The sequence below is a fragment of the Halichoeres trimaculatus genome, unplaced genomic scaffold (assembly GCF_033239565.1).
Source record: "Halichoeres trimaculatus isolate MK-OKI-2021-1 unplaced genomic scaffold, fHalTri1.1 fHalTri1_scaffold_10, whole genome shotgun sequence".
In the NCBI taxonomy this organism is placed as follows: Eukaryota; Metazoa; Chordata; class Actinopteri; order Labriformes; family Labridae; genus Halichoeres; species Halichoeres trimaculatus.
This window is the reverse complement of record NW_027437187.1, coordinates 2,315,130-2,330,208: the sequence shown is the minus strand read 5'-3', so window position 1 is coordinate 2,330,208 and position 15,079 is coordinate 2,315,130.

Genomic DNA, 15,079 nt, shown 5'->3' with positions numbered 1-15,079 from the left:
TTCTGCTCAGGGTGTTATTGTAGAAGTCAACTGCTTCAGTAGCGGATGTGAAATTTACAGGGGGGATTTGCAGGAGGTCAGAAGTCATGGTGTCTGGGTTGATGTTTTTTAGGTTTCTGAAGTGAATTTTGCGTTTTGGCTTGGTGTGTTGGGACAATTTCAACTCAAGTGAGATTATTCTGTGATCTGACACTCCTATATCATATGCCAACAGATTAGTGATAGGGCCAAGTTGGTAATTACAAGGTCAAGCGTGTGACCTGTGTTGTGTGTGGGGACATCAACATGTTGTTTGAGATGAAGACAGTCCAGTAATTGAAGGAATTCAGCTGCAAGGTGGCAGGAGGGGGTGTATACTAGAATATACTAGAATAGAGCATTAGAAATTCAGTTATGAAATGTTCAGGCAGAGAAATTTGGGGGCAATCCAGACAAAGCCTGCAAGAAGCGCAGGAAAAAAAAGTTACAATATAATCTATCTCCAGGGATGATTGTCTGTATGTGTGACAAGTGTCAGTGTGGTGTCCAGATAAAAAAACAACACACAAATAATACAAAATAATGGTTGGGTCAGCATCCATTAAACCTTCTTTAACCAGCATCTTCCAGCAGCACAGACTTACTGACTGTATCTTTAGAATAACAGTTAAAAAAAACAACAACTCTTAACTGTTAAATTCAAACATATGTACACAATCGCACGTCTGCCATCCAACACTATGTTACCAGCTTAAAAAGGCCTTGACTGCAGCATCTCTAGTTCAGTAGCAGGGAGACTTCTATCTAAAATATGCAGATGGATGAGAAAACTGTGAATTAAATGGGAACCCAACCCATCACAGATGGATTGGAAACTAACAAGTACTTAAACTCTGCCAAGAACAACATGACTTTGGTATAACCCAAGGGTCTTCAACCTGCAGTTCTGGAGCGTTAAGTACGTCCAATCATTCATTTCGTTTCGGAATGAATGATTGGACGAGAACCTGGAGGAGGTGTGACACTGCGTCCTGTGCGTGAGCGTAAGCCTTCTCTGGGAGAGTTGAATGCAACAGCTGGACGCTTTTCAGTCTGTATTTAGTAAACAATGGTAAAAAGCAGCTAGAATTCAGAGCCACTTCTTCAAGTTCTGCTATGCATAGCAAGAGGAGGAAGACGGTTGTTGAGAAGGCGACCAATAAAAGCCGAGAGAGCTAAACTAGTGTAAACGTTGGAGCTGCATTTTCACAATGGCGAGAGCTGAAGGACTTGAAGGGATTCAAGCAAGGGCGTAGGTTTGCATAGGGACGGTAGGGACAAAACACTACCAACTTTTCAGGGGGCACAAATTGTCCCCACCAACTTTTAAGTAACTTTTGCATTATATAATGAGTTCGGTTATATAGGGAATTTAGATTGTCTTCCCACATGTTGTAAGGATAGAATTGACCATTCCGTTATTAAGTAAATTATTTTCATAATGTTCAGACATAAATTTACCCCTTTTCACTCGCTGAATGTGCCGGTCCATTTTTTTTTTTTCCTCAAACGCACGTTAGATTGGCTAATGACCCCCCCCCCCCACACACACACACACACACACACACACACACACACACACACACACACACAAGCGCACAAGCACACGCACACTCACTCAGCCCCAACAGAAATACGTGTCGACAACATGCCACCTCCTTCGAAGAGGAGGGATATTAGAAGTTTTTTTTCGGCCAGCAGCAGCCACTGTAAGTAATGTAAAAAGATGTCAATGTTGTGGAGGTGGGGAACACACCACTAAATTTGATACTGAAAGTCCGACCTACATCAGAGTTAGCATACTGCGCATGCGCAGTACTCTCTGTAGCGCTGACTCCTTTCTTTGAGGGGCAAAAGTCTTCGTCAGTTCAGAGGTCATTACAGCCACACTGCGCTGTCTGGAGTGACACAGACTTCAGCAGATCATCGATATCTAACCCGGAGCGGACCATGATGGAATATTGGTGAAAAACACAAGTTTTTGGACGATTAATGCAGTTTTAGCTGTCTATGAGTTTGGCTGTGCTTGTGGATAAACGCAGTAGTGTTTTACCTGAAGGAAGGCTCCATTTTTATTTATTTTTGTTATTCTCTGACTAAGACGTTTTTTCAGTTCTATTTAATTTATTTATAAGACAGACAATGTTGAGTGGTCTTAAGACAAATGTTGTTTTTTTGCATTCAGTAACAAGTTTGTATTGTGTATGTTAATATGATTTTAAGTTATGTTCAAATATTGCAATTTAAATTTGCTAATAAAATCCAGACATTTATTCTGGAAGTTTTCAAAATGTTTCTTAAGTTGTTTTTGAAAATAAAGGTTTGAAACGAATGGTGTATCAGGTGAACCAATACACATGAAAGTTAGTATAAGTCAATACAGATTTTTTGCATTTATCATTTAGCCTATCAATTAATTAGGTTCATATTTGTGAGAAATGTAGCCCTGACCCCCGTTCACCAAATCTGTTTGGTCTTATTAATGTCCCGTCCCCAGCAAAAAGTGTACATGCAGGTTATGCTGTTATATTGTCCCTACCAATGTTGAGACCAAACCTACGCCCTTGGATTTAAGAGTGATGCCAATGTTGCCCAGTTTCTACTGGCCAGGTAATCTTGTGATCTGACTTTTTTGTCTTTTTTTATTCATACATCAGGTAGCCAGCGATACAAACGGCTAATGCTAGAGGCTATCTAACAGCCTGTAACTGTGTTTACATAGACCTTAAGCTCCTCTGTTAGCAGAAAGTTCATCAGTTGTTGTTTATCAACAAGAATGGGATTCTTTACAAAGCCTTTAACGTTGTCTCCTGCGTGTTTTCATAGCTATGAGACCTCTACCTCCACACCGCTGAAACACGGAAAAGAGAGGCCGCAATCCCCAGCATTTGTTCAGAGTCTCATCCTGACCAGTGAGTTTTTGCCTCAGATAGAGCTCAGTGACCAACAACATAACCTTGACCACTTGACCATTGTTTGCAGTGAGGTACAGTAATGTAATGCCGTATAAACTGAGTCATATACACAGTATCAGATTGTTGGTAATCTGTGGGCAAAGTTTACAAAAGGGAGATAGAGCTTATTCACACAGAGATCTTTTTCTTCCTCTGTAGAACCTAGAAATCAGCTCCTCTGGTTTCAACCAGACATGCTTCCTGTCCTTGTGATATTAGCCGTGTTTTAGCCGCCACTTGAGATCAACGTTTGAGGAGATGACAGTAAATATTGCAGATATCATCAAATCACAATGGGGAACAAATGAGAAGTACAAGTAAAAGACATCAACTACTTATTCACGAAGAAAATATAAGATAGTGATAAAGATATAATAATAATAATAATAATAATAATAATAATAATAATAATAATAATAATAAACCTACAATATGGGTACAGTACACATAACTGTAGGTATTAAACACACCTTAGTGTGTGATAGCAGTGTAGAGTATTGGAGATAAACTGTTGTTTGTGGAGTGGTTCAAAAGTCCTTTTTTATTGGCTTGCATTTATCTGGTGGAGCAATTTTTGACACTCCAAACTAGTGATGATTTTGTCATACTTACAGCCGCTGTCTCTGCCTCCGCCAGTGGTTACTGCTCTCCCCCTCGGACGTCTACCTCTGCCATGCCCTCAACTGCGGCCTTGTTTTCTCTGACCCGATGAGGTGCTTGGCGCTGGATTATATTCATCCCCAGAACCAACTGCACTCTCAGCAAAAGTGCTCTAACTGTCCTGGTTTGTGTTTTTCTGGGTTTTCTTGTGTTTTGGTCTTCTTGTGTTTCTTTGTAGTTCTGTGTTTGTCCCTCATGGTTTTGATTTGGTTCTGGTCAGGTGTGTGTCTTTTTGTGGTTGTCTTTGGAGTTCCAGTGTCTTTTATGTATTTGGAGTTTGTCTGAGTTTCCCTGTGTTTGGTTTGGTTCTCCTTGTGTTTCCCTTGTGGTTGATTGCTCCTCATGTGTTTCACCTGTGTCTTGTTCCACACCTGTGACTGATTACCCTTCAGTGTATAAAGTCTGTGTTTCCTTTGTTCTCTGTTGGTTCATTGTTTGCTGTCTCTGTATGCCGTGCCTCCTGTCTCGTGCTTCCTGTGCCCCTTAGTGATGGGCGCTCAGGGCTTTGTTGAGGCTCCGACACCTGATTCGAAAAAATGCTTCATTGCTCGAGGCTTCAATGATACAATGCTCAAGTAGGTCATCTAGTGGCCAATAAAAAGAAGTGCAATTGAAATGATGATGAAGTCATTGTTTCATGAGTCATTTGGGATGGGATGCGTTTTTGTTCGCGTACACTGCATGGATGAATGGTTTGACGCTCACTCACACAATAAAATACATTTTGAAAAATAAAAATAAAAACAATGTATCTGTGACGTCTAATTGAAGTTCACAGTAGCTCCATACTTAAGCCTGACGGTAGTCATATTACAGCCTAAAACAAATTTAAATATCACATAGCTTAAAAGATTTTGATGATGATTTTGACGCCAGATGTCTGATATTTTTAATTAAAATATATTATTATTGGCATGATTGGACAGGAATTGAACTCACAAATTCCACTTACGAGTCCATTATAGTAGCAGTTCACTACAAAGCACCTTTATGTGACATGATTCTGTGTGATATATTATTCTCATATTGTGACGCTTAGCCCTACAATAACTGTTTTACTTTACTCAGAGTAGTCTATCATGTTATGTTGGATCTTCAGTACTGAATGTAACTCTGTCAAACCGAACCTCTACCAGGTTCTCCGTTTTGATTAACTTCAAAGGCTGAGTTCTAAGCTGACACAGCCAAAGAAAGCAGTGAAACACTTTCCATACTTAATGAAACAGTAAAGTGGTTCATACGTCACAAACCACGTAATTCTTTCAAACCAAAACAGCTTATCTTTGATACTGGTACAGGCAATTTTATTTTACACTGCTGCAAATACACATTATATCATGGATTTTACAATGTATGTTTTGGGGTTAAGTGAAAGGGTTCATGACTGGGTGAAGATGGTGTGCTTGAAAAGTTTGAAAACTAGGGATATCTGTGCTTGAAAACGGGATGTGTGTGTTTGTGGAACTTATGAATTTTTATTTAAAAACAAGAACATTTCAACAGTCTTAGTATTTAGTCTGTTTCTGTTTTTTTAGAAACAATTTCTTCTGCCTTTGAGAATATTCTTTCACATGGCACAGATGAGGCTGGGGTGCAAAGAAAGTGTTTTGCCAAGTCATACAAGTTTGGAAAGACATTTTTGTGTGTGGCCCAGTACGCCAGTGGTGGCTCAGCCAGGTATCTATTGACTTCAACAATTGCATCTGCAGTGGCACTTTGCGTCTGCCTTGCTCTGTTTGCGTCTTCACCCGGCAATCTCTACAGGTCAACTCCTGAAAAATGATTTTAGATTATCATCTCCAGAAATGTCATTAGTCATTTTGTACTGATAAAAGAATAACAATTAAATACTTGTGGAGACTGCCGCTTGTGGTGGAGGATGAGGCTGTGGTGGTGGAGGATGAGGCTGTGGTGGTGGAGGATGAGGCTGTGGTGGTGGAGGATGAGGCTGTGGTGGTGGAGGATGAGGCTGTGGTGGTGCTGGTGGAGGTGGCTGAGGGTGAGGCTGAGTATGAGGAGGAGCTGGTGGAGGCAGCTGCTGCCTTTGCCTGGCAGTTCTGATGTTAATGACTTTTGTACATTCGTTTATCAGACGGTCCTTGGCAGCAGCTGCCATTCTTGGATTGAAAAACCCAAAAGTTTTTAATCATGGATCCAGTAGTGTAGAGATTGCTAGGGAGCTTTCTTTTTCTTTATCTCGAAGTCTGTCCCCCAAGCATCTAAAAATAATGAATAATAATATGAAATAATAATAAATAAATACATTTTGAGCAAGGCCTAAAGCCAATGGTGTTGTTACTTGTGCTGAAAGTTGTTTAATGCTGTGTTGCAACACTCAGTACAGCGGGATGACCTTTGAGCCACTGATCGCTTCTCCTCTGACAGCTCCTGAGTAGCCACTTGGAATGCAGACAGCATCTGAGACGACAGGACAACAATAACAACAACAATTAAAAAAACTAACTATATAGTAATGGTGCACATAAAGCATTTATCTGGTTCTCTGGCTGTTACACACCTTGAGGCATTCTTCAATGTTCTCGTGGGCCTGGTTTGTCAGGGGGAGTCACCTCTGTGTTAAGAGACACCAGTGCTGCTGCCACTGCATCTTTTTCTTCATAAATGCGTTGCAGCATATCAAATGTGCTGTTCCATCTTGTCTCCACCTCTAAACGAAGTTTTTTTGGAGTTCTGCCCAGTTGCTGTTGAACTTGGGTGAGCCTTTGTTTTGCTGTTGTGCTTGTCCCAAAGTAGGTGACAATCCTCCTGGTAGCTGCTCTGATGTCTTCCAGGCCAGGAGTAGCTTCCATAGCATTTTTCACCACAAGGTTGAGGCAGTGTGCAGTTGCATTTTGAATGCCTTAAAGTAAGGGCGTTGGCTGCGGCACTCATGTTGCTGGCTGCATCTGTGACAATACATCGTATTTTCTGGGTAAGTCCCCACTCTGCCATCAGTGAAGCTATTTCAGTGGCAATATTGACTGCTGTGGGGGACCTTGGAAAGGCCTTGGCCCCCAGAAGAAGAGTGGCTAACTCATCATTTTGGTTGACATAGTGGCAAGTCACTGCCAAATATGCCTCCAGATATGTGGACCTCAGTGAGGTCCACATACCTGATTTGAGACTCACAGTCTCAACGTCCTTAGGCTCAGCTTTGGCCTTCTCCCTCTTCACCTTATACCTGGCAACCACCATGTCCTTGACAGCCTTTCTTGTTGTGAGCGGGTATGTGGGGTCCAACTTTGCCACAAGCTCTTTAAATCCAACTTCTTCCACCACAGAGAACGGCTGGGAATCTTTGATAATAAAATTGACCAGGGCACTATCAAGATCCTGCTTTCTATTGCCTGTAAAATATCTGAATATAACACCATAATTTAGCTTAAACATGCTTAGCACCATAGGCCAATTAAAAAAAAAAAAAAAAAAAAAAAACATCTTCACATTATTTATCCTATATAACTGCAATGGCCTACCTGGGTTGATGGCAATAGTTGGCTGCTGCCAGTTCTCTAGTGCCGGATCAGTTGTGTCTTCATCATGCTCGGCCCTTGGCCTTGTTTGTGTATGACAGCCTGGAATCACACAGCATACACTGGACCTGTAAAATATTAATCAGCCAGTTTGATTTTGCCACTTTGTTACTTTAGTGTTTGTTATGGATAATGTTGAATGGCCAAAGTCAAATAAACTTTTTGAATGACACAGCAGTAGAGTAGCAGTTCCCATGTGGTGTGAGGTAAAATGGCCGCTGTTTTCTTGTAGGGAATCCAGTATAGGCCTAAAGCAGATTGAATCAAAGTAACAAACGTACATACCTTATTATCCATCAACAACTGGAAGTGGTCCTATGCACGGGACCTTTTTCGGGGTTTGGTTCCCGCTGCGGCTCCATCTATTCAGATATATATAGATATATATCTAGTTAGATGGCTTATCTATCCCATCTTTCTCTATATAAATATAGAATATATCTATTAGGGCTGTCATTTTAACGCGTTAATTAGATTAATTAATTACACCGCAAATTAACGTGTCATAAAAATTAACGCAGATTAATCTGGATCCCAAACCCGCGAGGCGTTCAAAGATGCACTTATTTTCAAATGTCTAGCATTTACAAACCGTTTGTCCTACATGAAAAAAGTTATGATCTCGTCAGATTTTCAAATTTCCGACGGTCCCTGAATGCATCACACCTAGCAACATGCTTTGAACCGGGGGGAAGAGAGAGCACCTTTAAAGGACAACTCCGTTTTTTGACATCTGGACCTTATTTATAGGTGTGTGCATGCTCATATACTCACTCAGACAAACATCGTGCAGCTCGGAGTCCTTCAGAAGTTATTTAGATCCAGCTGATTTTAGCCGCACTTAGCGGGGGCCACGGCAAGGGAGCTTCAGCGCGGGACATAATCTCTGCAAAATCGCTCATTTCGGCTATATTTTTTCATCCATCGCTATCCATCGTTATCACAAATACACTCCTCTTCTGTTGCCATAGGCGAACACTGTCCACAAGCGCACCACCAGTTTGCATTGAGTCGTGGACGTGCTCCTGTTTGTTGTTCTCGAGCCAGCTCTTCGTCTCCCTCCCTCTGCATCCTTCTTTCATGGAGCTCCTCGTCCGTGTACTCAGGCTCAAACCAGTAAGGACAACCGTCAAACTCGAAGTCGTAGTCTGAAGATGGTAGACGAGCTGACTTTATGATAACACTGGTGATGGATGAAAAAATATAGCCGAAATGAGCGATTTTGCAGAGATTATGTCCCGCGCTGAAGCTGTGGCCCCCGCTAAGTGCAGCTAAAATCAGCTGGATCTAAATAACTTCTGAAGGACTCCGAGCTGCACCATGTTAGTCTGAGTGAGTATATGAGCATGCACACACCTATAAATAAGGTCCAGGTGTCAAAAAAACGGAGTTGCCCTCTAAGGGGACTGCCGTCCACATCTCGTTTATTCACACGTCCTTTTTGAAAATCTACAGAAAATCAACCGTTTGCTCTAGCTCAATTCTGTAAAAAACAGGTAATTTTACACTCTCTACTGCATCGAACAAGCCCTGAATGATCGAAAAAGGTCATGTATTTAAATCTAAAGAATTCTTTGAAAATTTCCTTCCATCTTCCTGGTGTCATGTTTCAGCTTGGGGCTGCTCCGCACCAATGAGCAACAGTTTGTGTGTTCAGAGCATGTAAAACTGAAAATACTTCACTTTTCTTTGATCCAAGACTTGAATAAAGTGTTTTGTACATAGTTCCTCACAGTTTTTAGCCTTTAGCTCTAGTTCTCCTGACCTCATAGAAGTATAGAAGTTCATATTGCAGTGAAAATTGAGTCCACATCGAGTAAAAATGTGAACAGAAGCAAAAAATGTCCTAAAAATCAAATCAGCTTATCTTAGGTGCAGGACTGTGTAGATTTTGTAAAGATAGAACCATAAAACTTTTTTCATTTGTTCCTTATGCCTCAGGGTACCTAAAAATGTGTTGTATATATTCCCGTCTTATTTTCAAATGTTTTTAAATGTAATTTTAATGTCCTGGAATTCAAATTCTTTATTTTGGGGCCTTAAGCAGATATGAGATTAAAATGCGATTAATTAGATTAATTAATTACAAATCCTGTAATTAATTAGATTATTTTTTTTAATCGCCCGACAGCACTAATATCTATCAATCTATAGCTTTGTCAGTATAGCTATAATATAACTATATCTGCCTTAGCTATATCAATAAATATCTCTCTCTTTCTCTGTATGTATATATATATATATATAGTTTCTTTATAAATCTTTCTTATCTATATATCTTATCTATTATTCTATCTATCTATCTATTATTCTATCTATCTATCTATCTATCTATCTATCTATATATATATATATATATATATATATATATATATATATATATATATATATATATATCTTATCTGTCTACCTTCCTACCTACCTTCCTATCTTTCTATCTATCAATCTATCAATCTATCTATCTGAAAATAACCATCAACAATCTATCAATCTATCAATCTGTCTATATAAATTAACTAAACGTATTTACAACACGCAATCTATCTTTCAAAAAACTCACAGCAACAACAGCACAAAACCAACCTACTCTGCACTTTTTTTTTTTTAAATGAGCGCCTATTTGTTGGATATCCTATCCCTGAACACGCTCCATTTTGCCAAACGATTCACATGACAAACCGAGCCAATCAGGTGCTTTGTTTGACGTCTGAGTCACAGCAGTGGTTCGATACATTCAACTGTGTCATACGTCACTAAACTGTTTCAGACATCACTTGTCACGTGACAGATACACGCTACAGCACAGTGCTTCGATACTTTGCTTCATCAGCTACGGCGCATGTGTCGGAGCCTCTGGTACAAGCAGACCATCACTAGTGCCCCTTGGTCTCTTTCGTGAGTTTTCTTGTGTGTTTTTGGTTGTGTTTCTTTGGTAGAGTTTTGGTTTAGGTAAAATAAAGAGTTTTTGTTGCATCTGCACTTGGGTCCTGTGACGAAGTGGGTGAGACCCCTGCTTTATTAAACCCACTTGTCACTTAAAAGCATCAAATGTTACCTTAAAAGTTACTTTGCACATTTGTTAATTTTTGCCTTACTTTACTTTTGTCCTTGTAACATTGCAGCGCTTACTATCCCGGGTTTGTTTGTGTTAGCAGCAAGTTACATTTTCCATCACAGTACAAAGTAATTTAAAGCAATCACACAGTCTTTAGTTGATCAAATCACTTTATTTAGTTTAAAGTGCACAGTATTCATTAGTTTGTTTCTTTGTTCATACTGACCTTTGTTTGTTTCTTTGTTAGTACACCTCATGGATCTGCTGACAGAAAGGGATGGCCCTGCACTTCCTGCCTTTTTATAGAGTTGGTGATGTCATTAGTGACATCACTGGGCCAAACCATTTGCAGGGGTTTCTTGTGAGGCGATTCATTTCTTTTTAGGTTTGATTGAAGCATTTTGTTTTATTAAAAGTTTGAGATTTCTTTGTGGTGACTTATTTAATTAAGTAGATTAGTTAAAGATAAATTTAAGAGTTTGTTTCTGGGGTTAATTTCAATGATGCTGTAAGCACTCCCTTGCGAGTCAGGTCATCCACTCAGCTGCAACTAATCGGCACTTGGGCAGGTTATAAAGCTGGGGGACAGTCGCAATTAAGGAGAGAGAGCAGGGGGCCGTGCTGCCTCAAACACGTGCCTTATTTTGAGTTTAATTATGAGTTCATTAGCTTTATTTCAGTTTGAACTTTTGTTGTTTTTTTTTGTTAAGTTAACACGTGTTTTAACGCACTGTAAATAAATACACACCTGGTTGGAAAAGAACTGCTCTGTGATTGCCTTCCTACCACCTTCCACGACACTCAGGCCTGACCCCACTACAGGTCCCCAGAACACTATATGAACGCACAACAATAATCACGGACCTGGGGGGTATTCCAGACAGGAGGTTCAGTGAAAACTCTGAGAATGTTAAGCCTGAAAGCAGGGAATCTCCGGGTTTCCAATTCCAAGAAGAGAGGTAAATAAAACTCTGAGTGACTCACCATGGCAACTGATTCTGTGAAGCTAACCTGCCCCCCTACCAGGTTTTGCATAAGAAACCCTGAGTTAAGCCTGCCTCTGCAAGTTATGGCTTACCCATTTGAAAGGAATCCAATCGACATCGAGGCACAATTAATTCGCGCTGCCTTGCATGGAGAGAGGCTCTTCACACCCCGTCCGGATGTGCTTTCATTCCCAGGGTAGTTTTTTTGTTGGAGCGGTATTGTTTCACGTGTGAATCAATCATATATATCAACAACATTCTCCAACCACAGGTATCAAATATCACACACCACGGTAGTTCCTTGTCATCAGTGCAAGTTTTGTGCACTGCCCTACATTTTTTTGCGAGCAGTAGCTTTTTATATGACATACTAATAATATATCTAATAGTATAATAATCCAATTTATTTATACACCCACTTTAAAAACACTCAGACACTTTCCATATAGAGCATAGATTATTTTTAAACTTCTATTGATGCAAGAATTGAGTACTGAGTATATACAAATGCAGGCGCAGGTTGACTGGAGGTGGCAGGAGGCTCAGCCAGAGTCAGAACACCATCTACAACTGTTTGGGGTGGGGGGTAGCGAGGAGTAGGTCACATCCTAGCCTCATGTAATTTTGAATCTAATCATCTAATCACTCACTCCACCATGGACATGGTTTAATATATAAATGTAGGAAGTGAGAGGGTGAGAGAAAGCAAATGCAATGAAAACTTACATTTCACACAAAGACATTCATTTCCCTGTGAGGAAGTGTTTGATGAACTTGTCCCCCCAGGGATGCCATCAGCAATGGGCCGCCCAGATGTCTGGCTCAGGGCCAGCTCCTCCGCCTCGGTCAGGGGTGCGAGGGGTGGCCCTCCTCCCCTTTCACGGGCCTCTGCCCTCTTTCTATTGGCTGGGCACAACTCAGATGTTAACAAAAATCAAATATGAATAAAACTTGGGAAGCGCACAATTATTGTGAAGTAAACGTGCCCCACCTGTCTGGATTAAATTCTTATATTTCATTTTTAGTTGCTGCCATGTTCTTCTCACACCTGTGGTATTGCACCTATATGAAAGGAAGTATAATTCACAACCACTTTCCAGCAAGTGTGCTACAATTTGCATTTCAATCTTAAAAAAATGGATGAGTGCATTCTGCCTTACGCGTTCACTCTGTCAGCAACTTTCCCCCATTTTTTCATGAAAACAGATTTGTAATCATCATATCAAGTCATTAAAACCTCTAATTCAGAAGGCGTAAGGTACGGGGCGCGAGTTTTCTTGTCCATGCTTACGGTGGATCAATTTGTCAGTGCTCCATTGATAATGGCTTTTTGTACTGGTTGTGCACATGCTTAACTCAAGGTGAACCCACTCAGAGTTGATTGACCTAATTCATATCAGCTGTTCTGGAACCGGAGATTCAGAATTTCTCCGGGTTTGCTAAACCGTGTACCTGGAATACCCCCCTGGAGGACAGAGCACAGGAAGAAAATCACATACAGCAAACTGTCAGTGTCCACAATGGGCAATCAACAAAAGCCCAGGACAGGTGAAAAGAAAAGAAACCACACAGGGAGCAAGGAAGACAGACACAACCAAAACAGTGAACAGAGGAGTGGTGACACTACCATACATCAGAGGGGTCACTGAACGTATCCAAAGGACAATGAGGAAATACCACATCACCACACCAGTCAAACCACACATCAAACTGAGACAGCTGTTGGTACACCCAAAAGACAAAATCGAACAGAACAATAAATGTAATGTCATTTATGAAATACCATGCCGATCCTGCAATAAAACATACATCGGGGAGACGGAGATGAGTTTCAGCACACGGCCAAAAGAACATCAGAAGGAGTGTGAAAAAGAAACAGGAACAAGACAGACAAGATCAATAAAAGAAAAAGCACAACAAGAAAACTACAAATCTGCCATAACGGACCACTGCAAAAGGGAAAATCATCTCATGGACTGGGATAAGGCCAGGGTCATCTGCACCAAGGGCAATAAACATCAGCGCTGGATTAGGGAGGCCATCGAGATCAGGGCCCTGTTCTACGAAGCAAGTTCAGTCTAGCGAGATAGCCTTGGAGCTACCTCACTGAACTGAGCGCAGTAGCCGGCGGTCTCGCTACACGGTTTGACGATGCAGGTTATCAACCTCATAAGTGGATCCAGCTAAGCAATCAGCGCGTGCACGCATATAAGGCGGAGCCCGCTGCATCTGACCAGTCGCGAACATGGAGCAGTCTGGAGCGTCAGAGCAGGCCGGAGAGAGAAGGACCGCATACTTCACTCAGGAGGAGCAGGAGGTGATCATGAGGAAGTATGACGAGCTGAAACATGTAATTAACGTTTAAAGCAGCACCGTCGCCGCTGCTAAAGCACGGAAGGAGTGCTGGCAGAAAATTGCTGACAGTCTAAATGCGTAAGTGTAGTGGTGTAGTGCAAATAAAATATTTTGTGCCATTATCATCCTGAAATAGCACTGTTCACCATGCACTTTAACTGTAACATGCAACATATCTAATTTATTTCTTACATGAATTTATTCATTTGTTCATTCCTGTCGTGTTTACATTTTTTGTGTGATATGTAGCCCACATGAGCCCTACATGAATTCCTGTCACATTTAATACGGGCAATAAAATATTGTCATGGAACAGAAGTGTTGGCATTGAAGATCTTATTACGGCAATGAGAGTTCTTCATTCCCTTTAACTACCGTTAGAAAGTGTCATGTACTACCAACCCCTCCCTGGAAAACCGGTAACTTTTTCATAAAGGTGGTCATCAGAAAAACAGAGTGGGTTGGGCTCCGATGTCCACGGGATCCTCTAAGAACGGACAAGCCTTGCTGAGGAGTGATCCCGTGGCGTAGAACAGGGAATCCGAAACCTATCCTCAAAGCTACCTCGCTAGGCAGTAATCCTGCTTCGTAGAACAGGGCCCAGGAAACGGGGCCCAGGGACGATAAACAGGGACGAGGGGGCATGCATGCTCTCACACACCTGGAGCAGCGTCCTTCAGAGGCGAGCGGACAGCGGGAGGCGTGACCCTTCTGTCAGAAAAAAATTTGAAAGGCTGGTCACACCTCCGGAATACCAGTTGGTTTTACACGTCACACCTATCATCTGGTGACACTTCTGAGGAAGGCGGAAGTTTCCGCCGAAACCTGTCAAGGTATGTGAAAAACCTACATGTCTGAGATAACGGAAAGTAACTATATCTACCCAAACCAATCATTACTTTTTACTTCTGACTGTTGTTTCCAGCTCTCTGGCTAGCAGGAATTTTTAGCCAGGCAATGTGTCATTTCTTCTCCACCGATCAGATAAACACAAACGTACGTGCTGGTATAACATCTCGGTGCACTAAAAATCCACATTTTACTCTACTCCTTATATGGTAAAGTGAATTTACTTCCACGAGAATGAGACATTCTTTCTTTTCTTTGATGAAAAAAAATGCAAATGATGTAGCAAGTTAGCTCTCCACCACTACCTGTACTCATCCTCCAGCTGTCGTCTGCCTCTGCGCGTTCATGTGGTTAAGGAGGCATGGTTTTGGAGGAAGCCTGGAGGGAGGGGATGGGTTTGCTTCAGTTGTATCATTTGAAAATCTATCTAAGTGCTGCAGTTTTCTCAATCTGATCAACCCTACCGTTAAGGTTTTGAACACTGAATATTAACATTAAAGTGCTGATGGATGCGGGCGCACAGGAGGCAAACACTTTCAATGTCTTTGAGAGAACAGGGGATGAAGCTGGACACTGCCCAATGGATGAGCTTGTTGACTGTTATAATGTTGCTGTTTAGACCAATAAGACCTTAAAGGAACTCTGGATTCTGAGTAACATTTCCACATT